This window comes from Phyllostomus discolor, chromosome 2, assembly GCF_004126475.2.
Source record: "Phyllostomus discolor isolate MPI-MPIP mPhyDis1 chromosome 2, mPhyDis1.pri.v3, whole genome shotgun sequence".
Lineage (NCBI taxonomy): Eukaryota > Metazoa > Chordata > Mammalia > Chiroptera > Phyllostomidae > Phyllostomus > Phyllostomus discolor.
This window is the reverse complement of record NC_040904.2, coordinates 149801062-149814234: the sequence shown is the minus strand read 5'-3', so window position 1 is coordinate 149814234 and position 13173 is coordinate 149801062. Positions and strand designations below refer to the sequence as shown.

The 13173-nt window shown below is 33.9% G+C and overlaps 1 protein-coding gene across 4 annotated transcripts in view; it reads left to right on the top strand.

Annotated features, from left to right (window-relative positions):
• Positions 1-13173, top strand: part of CNOT2 (CCR4-NOT transcription complex subunit 2) — a 108564-nt gene that overhangs the window by 23571 nt on the left and 71820 nt on the right. The gene's annotated exons all lie outside the window — the stretch shown is intronic.

Sequence of the window (13173 nt, the reverse complement as noted above, 5' to 3'; positions counted from 1 at the left end):
AGGGAAGATTTCTTATTACTTTCTTGCCAGTCTGTCCTATCAGTCTGTGCTTTCTTCTTCCTTCCCTTTCTCCCTTCTCTCTTCCCTTTCTTTCATTTTTGTATTATTGCACTGCCTGGGACATTTTTGCCTTATTGCAGTCTTCAAGTGTGAAATAATTCATTCTTTTACCATTAAGAGTAACGATAAATGTAAGTCTGTCAAATTAAGGAAATTTTGTTTTATTCCTACTTCCCAGAAAGTTTTCATAATGAATAGACGTTGAATTTTACTAAATAATTTTCTGTCAATGTTATGATCACTTTGTTCCTTAGTCTGTTAATAGGGTTGATTATACCAATTGACACTTCCACGTAACAGTTTGAGTTATATAATTCGCATGCCATGCATTAACGAACTCATTTAAGGTGTGCAAGTCAGTGGTTTTCGGTATAGTCACAGAGTTTTGCAGCCATCACCACAATCAATTTTAGAGCATGTTTTATCACCCTCCCCAAAGCAGTCTTAAGCAGGACTTCCCCATTTCCTTCAGCCTCCACCCCCACTCAACCTTAGGCAGCTGCAGATCTCCTTTCTGTTTCTGTACATTTACCTATGCTGTATACTTCATGTAACAAATATGTGGTCTGAAGTGACTACTGCATCACTTAGCATATTTTCAAAGACATATACATTTATGCGTTTATTAGTATCTTATTCCTTTTATTGCTGAAGAATATTGTGTGGGTATACCCAATTTTATTTATGCATTTAGCACTTAGTAATGGCCATTTGGGTTTCCAGTAGTTGGCAATTATGAATAATGCTGCTATGAACGTTTGTGTACTGATATTTTGTGGGCATGATGTTTTCATTTCTCCTGGTTGCATACATAGTGGACTTGTTTGGTCATTTGGTAACACTATTTTAATTTAATGCTGACTTGGTTCCAGATACTGTGGAAGACATGCCTTCATGGTGGGCTTTGGAGATAATTAATGCTTTTTTTTTTTTTTTTTAATAAATCCCCTGTTCAATTTAGTGCCTGGTACTTAACTTCTTGAATTGCTAGACTGTTGTCCAAAGCAGCCATATACCATTTTACATTTCTCCAGTAGTAGATGTGAGTTTCAGTTTCTCCAAATTCTGGCCAATCTTGTTATTGTTTTGTCTTTTTATTATAGCCATCTGTGTATGATGTGTTATCTCATTGTGGTTTTGATATAACCCTGGTGATGAATGACAGTAATGCTTACACAAGATTTCATTTATTTAATTATTTATTTACTTACCAATCCTTAACTGAGAATATGCTTTTATTGATTTAAGACAGAGGGACGAGGGGAGAGAGAATCATCGATGTGAAAGAGAAACATCTATTGGTTGCCTCCTATATGCTCCCTGACCAGGGCTGGTACCTGCAACCTTTTGGTGTACAGCATGTTGCTCCAACCAACTGAGCCACCCAGCCAGCGCTCATTTTATTTTAAAGAAGATCAAGTATGTTCCCAGAATAAGCCTTACTTGTTCATCATTTATTAATCTTTGGGTATTTTGTTGGATTTGATTTTTTGACATTTTGTTGAGGATTTTTGCATCTTTGTTCATGAGGAATAAGTGCTCTTTGAGGTTTTTTTTCCTTGTATTGTCTTAATTTTGGTATCATTGTAATGCTAGTCCCATAAAAATCATTTAGGAAGTAATCCCTCCTGTCTGTTTTCTGGAAGATACTGTGTCAAATTGGTATTACTTTGTTTTTCAGTGTTTGGAATAATTCACTGGTGAAATTATCTGGGCCTGGAGGATTTTAATTGGGTTCTCCTTAGATAAAAGGCTATTCATGTTATTTCTTGGTTCTGGAGCTTGCAAGTTTGAAATGAAGGTATCAGCAGGGCTCTACTCCCTTCTAAAGTCTTTAGGGAAGAATCCATCCTTGCTGCTTCTAGTTTCTGGTGGTTATTAGCAATCCTTCTTGTTCCTTAGCTTACAGCTGCATCACTTCAGTTTCTGCTTGTCTTCACTTGGCTGTCTTTTTTGTGTTTGTCTCTATGTCTCGCACTCCTTTTTCTTATGAAGATACCAGTCATCAGATTTGGGCCCTCCCAAATCTGGTATGACCTCCTCTTAAACTTCATTACCTCTTCAAGGACTTTATTTACAAAAATGGTTACATCAGATATACCAGTGCTTAGGTCTTGCATATATCTTTATCAGGTACATAACTCAAACCACTACTCTTATAATTTAGATTTACCACTTCAAGTGGAATGTGGAGGTCTTGTCATCATGTACTTCCATTTTCTCACTATCCTCTATGTTGTGGTTGTATGCATGGCTTGAATATCCATTCAGAAAATGCTTTAAATTTTGTTTTTCAATTATTACACATATTTTAAAGAATTTAAGTAGAAAAGAATAGTTTGTCACAGGGATTCACAAACTGACAGCAGGCTAGATTTGGCCTGCTGCCTTCTTTGGTAAAGTTTTATTGGAAATACAGTCACATCTCACTTTTTAGTTTACATATTGTCTATGGCTTCTCTTGTACAACACTTCAGAATTGATTAGTTACAACAGAAATTATTTAGCTTGCAAAGGCACAAAATATTTACTTTTTGGCTGGCCTTCTACAGAAAAATGTGGTCTATCATAAGTATCCATGTATTTGCCATTTATGTTTTTTTTTGTTTGTTTTTGAGATTCTCAGTTTTCTACTGGCATTATTTCCCTTTGTCCAATGCAATTTCCTTTAGAACAAGTCTGCTCATGGTGAATTGTCTTAGTTTTCTTTCATCTGAAAATGTGTTTATTTCACCTTCATTTTTGAAGGATAGTTTTTGTTCCATTTAGAATTCTGAGTTGACAATTCTTTTCTTGGTAGCATCTAGCTGGAAATGAGTAGTAGCAACTACTTTCTTTAGGTGGTTCACAGTCTCCAGTTTTTCACGGTTTCTGCTTTCTGTTTCCTTGACATTGATACCAACAGTTATTTGATATCGACAACTTACTATTGTACTTGTGCTGTTGTACTTCTCATGTTAGATCAGGAGGGAAGTAAAATTTTCACTTTACCCATGTCTCTATAAAGTGGTAAAACAGACTAAGAAGTGCATATTTTAGGAAAAATGGGAGAGAGAATTTACTTTAATAATATTGAAATATTCCGATGTTTGGTATGTTTCTATGGGTTCAGTATGCAAAGAAGGTCTCACCTGTTTATTTTCTGGCTAGTCTTTTTCATGTCATGAATTGGCATGTCATGCTATAGAATTCATTTTTCAAAATGCTTCAACACCTCAACCCATCATTTTCTTTTTCAAACTAGTTCTTCCTGTATAATTTTTCTTTCCCTAAAAAACTTTTGGCATCTATTTGCACAGTTGTCTGCCCTGTCTTGCGTTCTTACAGCCTACTCACCTCAAAGTTGATTTAGATTTGGATTATGAGCCAGAAAACTTGGAATCTTTTTTTTCTGGTTCTGTCACTTATTAGCTGTGTGAGTGACCTTGAATGAGGCACTTGCTTCCACCAGACCACAATTTATCTCTAAAATGAGGAGTTTGAACTAAATAGGATCTGAAGCTTTTTCCAGTACTTAAAGTACTATGTTTTCTGTAACTCCCTGCAGACAACCTAACCCATGCTCTGATATTCTAATCCAGGTGTTCTTATCCCTTTTTGGACCATGAACCTCTGTGGTTCTTTGGTGATGCAGGTAGACCCCTTCTCAAAATATTTTAATTGTGCAAAATTAAATACTAAATATACCAATTACATTATAATACAGTCTTTAAAATACCAAGTAATTAATTCAGTAATGGCATATCAACAGAGTCAGGTGGTATATAGTAATTTTTAAACTAGTAATGAGCATAAGTGAAAATTTGAAATTTAGCCACTAAAGTGATAGGAAAATATCTGTGGATTCTAATGGTAACAAAATCACAAGTGCAGGTTCATATCATTATTACATCTTACTTACATTTTAGTTAAAGGAATACTAAATTTCAGTTATTCGAGGTTAGTAAAATAAAGATGTGATATTTTTCCCACCCAGGTTCGTGCATTCTACATTATCAGTAGACTGAGGATTTGTAGAACCCAGTTAAAGAACTGCTCTTATTAGTCTAATAACACATTCAATTTAGTGTTTTCTGTGTGTTAGGTAAACATAAATTATGTTTAATAAATGTTAAATACATTTTTAGTGAATTAATAATACTATTAAAGATGTGAATATCATTGCCATTTGTAACTTTGTGTTATTTAGGGCTTTATTACTATGGAGATTAATTATGATTTACAGCTAGTGAATAACTCCAGTTTACTCTTGTACCTTCCCCTAACCAAGTTAGCTATATGCCCAAGAATCAGTTGTTTTTACACTGATGTTAATGTAATTTTTAGTTTAGGTATGACCTAAACTAATGAGATATGAGTGTAGAAAAGGACTGTTTTAACAAAAAGCTTTGGAATAGTTTTAAATAAAGTGCTTTAAAAATTACTCGGCATTGATTTTGGATAAGCCTAAGGTTTAGGAAACCTTTGGTCAACTGACTAAACAGTAAAGAAAATTTATTTAGTTTTTCGCATATTAGGAGAATGGCAGTTTTTGTGTTGGTTAAAGCAACTAGGTGATTAACACTTCGGCCAGATTCTTCCCCATCTTTCTGTTCTGCTATTGTTAGAATGTCATATTCTTTATAAACCAGCTTTCATCCTGTTTACAGGATGGATATGCAGGGGGAGTAGAGGGACTCCTCCTGCCCCCTGCTAAAATCCTGTCACCAGTTTTTCTTTTAAGTCTCACTATCCAGGGTGGCTCAAATGCTCTTCCACAAACCAGTTACTGATGAGTGTGTACTTGTGTGTTAGCATTATCTTTTTGGCTTAGACTGATCAGCATTTCCCTTTTAAGTTATGTGAGAAAGGTTGAACATCTCAACAACTGTGGCAGTCACAAGGGAGGACTGTTAGGGAGTCATCCAGGAGTATCTACTATAGTGAGACAATTCTTGAAAACCAGAAGCCCTGGCCGGGTGCTCAGTTGGTTGAAGCTTCATCCTGTACACCAAAAGGTTGTAGACTCTCTTCCTGGTCAGGGCACATACCTAGGTTGCCAGTTCCATCCTTGATTGATATGCATACAGGAAGCAAGTAGTTGATGTGTCTCTCTGTCTCTCTGTCTCTCTCCCCCCTTCCCCTTGCCCCCTTACTCTCTCTCTCTCTCTATCCCCTTCTCCCTACTTCCCTGTCTCCCTCTCTTCCTTTCTCTATAAAATCAAACATATTCTCAAGTGAGGATTTAAAAAAAACCCTAAAAAACATTTGTAAAAATTCAGAAAAATTCTGTTATTTAAAACCCTTTTAAGGTTTTTGTTTACCTTAAACCAAATAAAAAATAGAACTCTTAAAAGATGCATCATAGATGTGATTCATACCAAAAGATCATGTAAAATCCCAGATTGTAATCCTAAACTCAAAAAAAAAAAAAAAGAAAGGCCTGGTCCTACACCAAAATATCAAGGGAGAAGGGTAAATGTGCATTTTATTTTAAAAGTACGTATTTTGAGGGGACTATTTGCTGAAGCCAACTTTTAATAAAATTGACCTTCTAAAGTAAAATAAGTCTTCTGATTTCTGGTCTTATTCTTAGCAGACAAGATGCTTCTGGTGTAGTCCCTTTCAGGAGAAAGTATTTTCATAAAATTAAAGTTAGTAAAAGATTTAGTATATTTTATGTGGTTCATTTATTTAGTAAATTGTATCTATTTTGTGACACTATTTTAGATACTGTAGTTAATAGTGGTGAGCAGAATAGACACGGTTTTTCCTTTTTTAGGAGCTTACACTATAAGGGTAAGGGGGAGACAGACAAATGAGGGCAAAATTCAAATAGTGAAGTTTCAGGGAAGACCTCTCTGAAGACAGATATTAAGCAGAGATTTGAATGTCAAGAAACTGCCTGGCATTTGACATGTGGGGGAAAATCATTGAAAGGGAGCAGGATCTGTAAAGACTATAAGTTGAGAACTGACTTGTGTTTGAGAATCACAAAGAAAGCCAGTGTGGCAGGCAAATGGTAAGATATGCTCTCACTACTTCTCTTACCCATCAGCATAATCATGACTTCACCTATACCGTTCATACTATCGCATATCTCATACTTCATTTTACGCACCAGCTTTGGTTAGTTAAATCCACCTCTGCCTAACGCTGTCCCTGCTTCCCCAAAGTTGCATGTGGCTGGGGAAGAGCACAGTGATGAACATTAGTCTCAAGTGGGCCCTGGTTCTACTTGTCAACTTTATTTCCTGTAATCTCTTCTCTCTCCCACTTTCTTAGACCATTTCACACCTTTCCTCCCTCCTCAAAACTTAACACCTCTTTGTATTTCTTTACTCTCAGCTAATGACCTCATTTCTTATTTTACTACGAAAATGGAAAATAGGAACAACCAGATGAGAAATTCCATACTGGTGAAAGTTCTAGATATAGCCACTTACCTAAATCTATATGCATTTACTATCTTTTCTCCATTTCTATTAGTGTGTTCTTTTGCCGATCTAAGGCCATTCTCTCATAAATTTCATCTGCATCTACTCAAACTCATCATTCTAGTAATTCTCCATCTTGTGTCATCAGCTTTCTCATTTATGCCATACGTTTTCTGGTCTTAAAAGGCTTGTCTCACTTCCATGTTTTTCTTCAGCTTTTCCCCATTTTCCTCTTCAGTTTTATGGCAAAATGCCTTGAAAAAGATGTCTATATTTTGTCTCCAGTTTTTCTCTTCCTTTCTTTCGTCAAGCCAGTCCAATGAGTGCTTTTATTTCTACATTCCACCAAAATTGCTGTTATCAAGATTAACAAGTGACTTCAATGCTGTTAAATCCAAAGATTAATTCTCATTTTTATCAACAGCATTTGAAACAAGTAATTACAGTTTTCTTGAACCACTCTAGTTAGCTTTCAAGATGTTTACCACATTCTCTTTGGTTTTCTTTCGTCTCTCTCACTGGCTGTTCCTCTATTTCCTTTTGCTTGTTGCACCTAATCTGACTCCTAGATGTCAAAATGCTTTGGTGCCTAGACCAAATTGACTTGTAGATCTTGTAGGAAAGAATAGAGGAAGGGAGGCCAATTAGGCAAGAAATAATTGTGCTTGGTGAGAGTGGTGGTAATAGAGATATAGAGTGGACTTCTGAAGGAATTTTGAAGCCACTTTCTTAATTGTATAAAGATAATTCAGACACATTGAATTTATTTATTTTTGTGACTGAAATAGATACTAAAACCTCGATTGACAGTGTAACCTGCCAACTTTAAACTACACAAAACAACTTGCCTATTGCCTTGTGACACAATGCCTGTTTTTTTCTCTGCTTAGGTTCTAAAGTTGTGTCGTCAAAGAATACCAATGTCAGTGTACTCTCTGATTGGGGTCTTCCAAACTTTGAATCTCCAGCTGATTAATGTCTATTACCTGTCTCACTATTTTTTTTTCCCATAGCAAAGTAATGAGACTTTTAAGTAGAAGTATTATTTTACAGCTGGAATTTCTTGAAGTGATTTCATTTTTCAAGACAAAAAAATTAGTTCAGAAAATCAATTCACTACATTTTTATAATTGCAATTTACCTATTAACAAAAGAAAAATTGCTTGACATAGTTCTGGAATTTGGAAAACCCCACAATTTCAAACATCATAGCTAAGTACATTTACTTAGCTTTTATTAAGGACCATTGAAGTTGGTCATATCTGGTAGTCTGTTCTAATTAATAGCCAACCTGGAATATATTGTCCTCTTTATTGAGAAATAAAACCTGTTCAATTGGTTCAGCTGTCTTAACCTGACTAAATTAACATTGTAACTTAAAATTGAATGTGGTAATGACTACCAAATTATAGATATTTTAGATAGCATTCCTGAACTCCAGGTATTTGGGTGGTGTTATAAATGATATTGAGTAATAAAGTAGATAAAAAAAAACAAAACATGGGAGAGGGGTCAACTATAATTATTGTTCAGTTTTCCTAAGTGGATCGTCTTGACACAGAATATTTAAAACATAAAATCATCATATTTTCCATAAAATATAAAATGCAAATTGCCTACATTTAAAAATTTCATCTAAATCAATCCCTTTAATTTATAGATTAGCAAACTGAGGCCAGAGAGGAGAAATTGATCAAGCTAATACTAGAATTCAGATTTTCTGGCTCCTGTTCCATTCAAGGCATACATTTTTGTATGATGATATGACACTCAAAATTTAATACGATTTGGAGAATAAAGTTAATAATTATTTCCATTCCCCAGTGAAGCATTTTCTAGAGACTTTACTCGTAATCAGCTGATTTCTTGTTTTGAGAAATCATTTTGAATGGAGAAAAATTGGAGTTCGGTTATTATTTTTTAGTCTGGATAATATGTGCTTAATTTTTATTAGACTCTGACTTAGGGAAACATCCCAGATAAATAAGGTTACTTGTTTTTTTCTTACACTAAAATTTGGTTGTTTTCCCTCTTACTGATTTCTGGTTGGATTTTAAGCTGATAACATAACTAAATCTATATTAAGGGTTTTTTTTTTTTTTCCAACACAGTAAAGGTGGTGTAAAATGTTTATTCTTTACCATTTATACTGATGCATTTAGAAATTTATTCTGAAAGTGTCTTGAATTTGAGAGAAATTATTGTATATGTTACATGAATTACATTTTTGAAATTTCATTGCTATTAGTCTGTTAATAATCTTAGAGACAAACTTATTTAACTTGTTTGCAAATATTAAAGAAATGGGGATTTTTAAAAATTAGCTTTGTTTACAATGTAAAAAATCTTTTAAATACCCTTGTATCGAGCTTATCTTTTAAAATATAATTTTAACATACCTCTTAATCACCTAGCATTTTATCAACTTTTAATTTATTTTCAAGTGACATACAACACATCAGTGAAATTATCTATTCTGTAACAGTCTGAATGATGTATAGTCTGTATTTAAAGTGCTTTATAATTGAGAACAGTTAACTAGTAGAGATGTCTCTAACTCTAATCCAGTGCTACATGCAGTCATGCTCTGCATAACCATGTTTCAGTCAAGAACGGACCACATATACGTATGTTGATCCTATAAGATTATAATGGAGCTGAAAAATTCCTATCACTTAAGTAACCTAAGTTACTTAGGTCAGCACTATTTCCCATACTCCCCTTCAGTGCAGCTATGTTACACATTTGTAATACATTTTCTTTTGTTTCAGGTTTGCATATCCACCTTCCTGGTAGATTTTTAAAATTTTCATACATTTAAGTTCATTCTCTGTGTTGTGAAGCTCTGTGGATTTTACACATCATAGCATCATGTCCACCACTCTGGTACCACATGGAGTAGTTCTGTCTCTTTAAAAGTTTTCCTGTGCATCCCTCTTCAATCCCCTGACATCAACTGATCTACAGGGTCCCGCCCAAAGAACACTCCTTTTTTATTACAAAATCAAGCATGTAATTCTATAACATAAAAATATCACACTCAAGCATACCATATGACATTTTAGCTGAAATGTTCAAATTAAAACTATGAAATATTACACCCATATTATTACCCTACCAACCACACTCAGGCAGGCCTTCTTGTCAGACTCTGTATTTTCTCTTCTGTAGTTTTGTCTTTCCAGAATATTACATGAATGGAAACATTTAATATTGGGTTATCCCAAAAGCCCATATGGTCTTTTCTGTGATGTAAAAGGCACAGTTTTCATTTTTACCAATAACTTTATTGATTTGGGTATTTTGAGCATGCCAGCTATCTCCCACATGGTAGAATGTCTGTTGTTCTCAATGTCTTGATTTGATCGCTATCAACTTTCTACTGGACCATGGAACATTGTCCAGCAAGAAAGAAATGTCCAGCACAAAACTTCACAAACCACTTTTGACACATTCGATCAGTCCCAACACCTTCTCAATAAACTTTGCAAATCTTTTTTTGTGTTTCAGTTGCATTTTTACCCATCTTGAAATAATAAAGGATAATATGCCAAAAATGTTGCATATTTTCTTCCATCTTCAGTATTAAAATAGCTACACAAATATTCACCAATTTTGATACTTTTTAAAAAATGCATGCTGATATGACAGCTGTCACAACACAGTGTAACAAAATTGTTTTGAATGAAGTTAAAGATGACTAAGTGCAACTAGAGCTATCTTGTGGAAGAAACCAAACAAACTTTTTGGCCCATGCAACACATAGCCTTTTTAGTCTGGACTCTTTCCTTTAGCAAAATGCATTTAAGGTTCATTCATGTTGCTTGAATTAACAGCTTGTTCTTTTTTATTATTGAATAGAATTTTTTTGTATATATGTACTATTTTATCCATCTCTTGAAGGACATCTTCATTGGTAATATAAACATTCAGGTATAGATTTTGGAATGAACATAAGTTTTCAGTTCACTTTGATAAATACCCAGAGGCACAAATTGCTGGGTTGTATGGTAAGTGTATGTTTAACTTACCCAGTTCCTTCAATAAAAACTGCCCAACTCTTCCAAAGTAGATGTATACCTTCATTTTTCAAAGATATGTTAGCTGGATTTAGAATTATTGTTTAATAGTTGATTTTTTTCCTCTGTAGTTTAAAAATGTTTGTCTATTCTCCTGATCTGTATGGTTTCTAATGAGAATTCATCATTCCTATCTGTTTCTTTGTGTAGTCTTTTACCCCCATCTCCCAGTTATTTAGAGATTTCTCTGTCATAGTTTTTCAGCATTTGGACTCTAAAATTATGAGAGGTTTTATTCTCCTTTGAAGGTTACTGAAGTTCTTGAATCTGTGAGTTTATAATTCTCAAATTTAGGAAAAATTTGTCAGTTGTTTTCTATCCTTACTGCTCTTCCACTCTTTGTGAGGATACTAGTTAATATTGGACTACTTGATATTGCCCAACAGTTAGTTCAGTGTCCCACTTGATATTGTCTCAGTTCCTTTATTTTGTAGTCCTTTCTCGTTGTGTTTAATTTTGGATTTAATTTTTCTGTTGGTTTGTCCTCAAGATCATTAAACTTTTCTTTTGAAGCATCTAATTTACTGTCCTACCCAATGCATGTTCAGTCGCAGATACTGAAATTTTAACTCTAGATCAATTTGAGCCTTTAAAAAAATCTGTTAACTCAAATAATCATAAACTCATAAGAAGGTACAAAAATTGTACAGAGAAATTCCATATGCGTATCATCTATCTTCCTCTATTGATGTCATTTTATATAGTAATATATATGTCATCAACTATAATACATTGTTAAAACTGGAAATCAGCACAATATAACCAGTGTTACAAATCTAACATTATTTAATGCTGGAGTATTGTATTATTTTAAATGTTGTTGAGCTTTGTTTTGGGGTACAGTTGTACTTAGAGTTAGCTTGATCCTTTCGATGCTTTGATAGTGCTGGTCCAGAACATCCTTTAGTATAAAACTTACTTGGTTTTATTGCTAAGGCATTAATTACCTTCTGAACTCTATTCAATAACCTATGTGTTAATAGGTCCTACTCTGATTGATGGAAACATGAACTCTGGGGATTGTTCTAACTGCTACTTTTCAGAGACTTTTTCTCCAGACTCAGTAGTCTTTTCATATTCATGCACTGATCATTACTTAGCCAAAACCTTGAGGAGAATCTCTCTCTTGAGCTGGAGCTCTTTGTTTCTGCAGCTTCCTTCTCTTCATTTGCTCTGCATATTCTAGCTGCCTTGGTGTCTCCCCAACTCTGAACTGTTTCTTAATTCAGTGAGACCATTGGCCTCTAATTGGGTTTCACCTCTCCTTTCCCTCTGTTTCATTCAGCCTCATAACTCTACAGACAATAGATGTTACTTCATTTATTATTTTCCTTTGAGGATCTCTTTGTCTGGAGAAGATGATGTCTTGAGTCTGAAAGTTACTGTTTACATGTTATATGTTGTCTAGTTTTCTGGTTGTTTAAGGTAAGAGGGTAAATATACTCCTTGTTTTTTCCATTTTGGAAAGCATTTCTGCCTTATAGAAAATGTTATTTTGGTTTTCTAAGTATTAGCCTTTTCTGGCTTTTTGAATATTTATAGGTGTTATGGTGAAACCAGTGTATAAACTGTAATAAATTTAGGCAGCTGGAGTGCATGTTCTCTCTTATGCATGCTCCTTTTCACATACTCTGCCTCACATACATACTCAGACCCTCTTTCATCTATTGTGCATCCTTTCATTCCAAATAGGACAAGTATCAATACAGTTTGTTACTGAACTTTTTTTTACTTAATGCAAGATAGTGGTGACAAGTGTTAGTGTTCATGTTTACCTGGAAGAAAATAGAGTGCTTTTATTTCTTTATCTCTTTGTTTACTAAAAGGAGATAATGATTTTTAGCTGTTTTTCAATATAGAAGGTTGATTTCTTTATTGGTTAAAGCATATAGTTGATACTGATTGAAACCCAAAACCACAAAATATTTGAGGTTATCTGAGAGGGAAACAAAAGAGATAAACAAAAACAAGATTTCCCTTGTACTAACATCCATAGTATTCCCAAGTTAGTATTTTCCTTTTACCTTATAAACTTAAAGAATAAATATTAACTTTTATTTTTAATTAATGTAATTAGTATATAAAAAGTCCTAATTATCATTTTTATGTAGTTAGGTTATACTGTTGAAAATTGTCTTGCCTGATTTAGATTTGTAATAGATGTTTTGATGAAACTAGTATAATTTGAAGTAAATGCATAGACTTTAATTTTAACTTATTTAAGAAGGAACACATTGTATTCTATAAGAAAAAAACTGAAATTTTAAACTATTATACATTGAATTCAGAGTTGCCATGACTACATTAAAACAGGGTTAATGTTGTTTGAGGGATGCATGATAAAATAGCTTTTTTCCTTTTGTGTCATTTATGAAGTTGGACTTGTCAATTTCAATTGGACCTGAATATGTGTCACTTAACTATTCTTGGACATCCAATTTACTTGATATAATTTTTCTTTATGAATAACCTAATTCCTTTCTTGATGGTGAGGATTGCATTTATATCAGTAAATATACTTATGGCTTAAAATCCTTTGTCACGTATTTTTGAGACAGACATACTTATTCCAGTGGTACATAAAATTTGGTAATGAGCATTTACTTTTTGCCATAGAG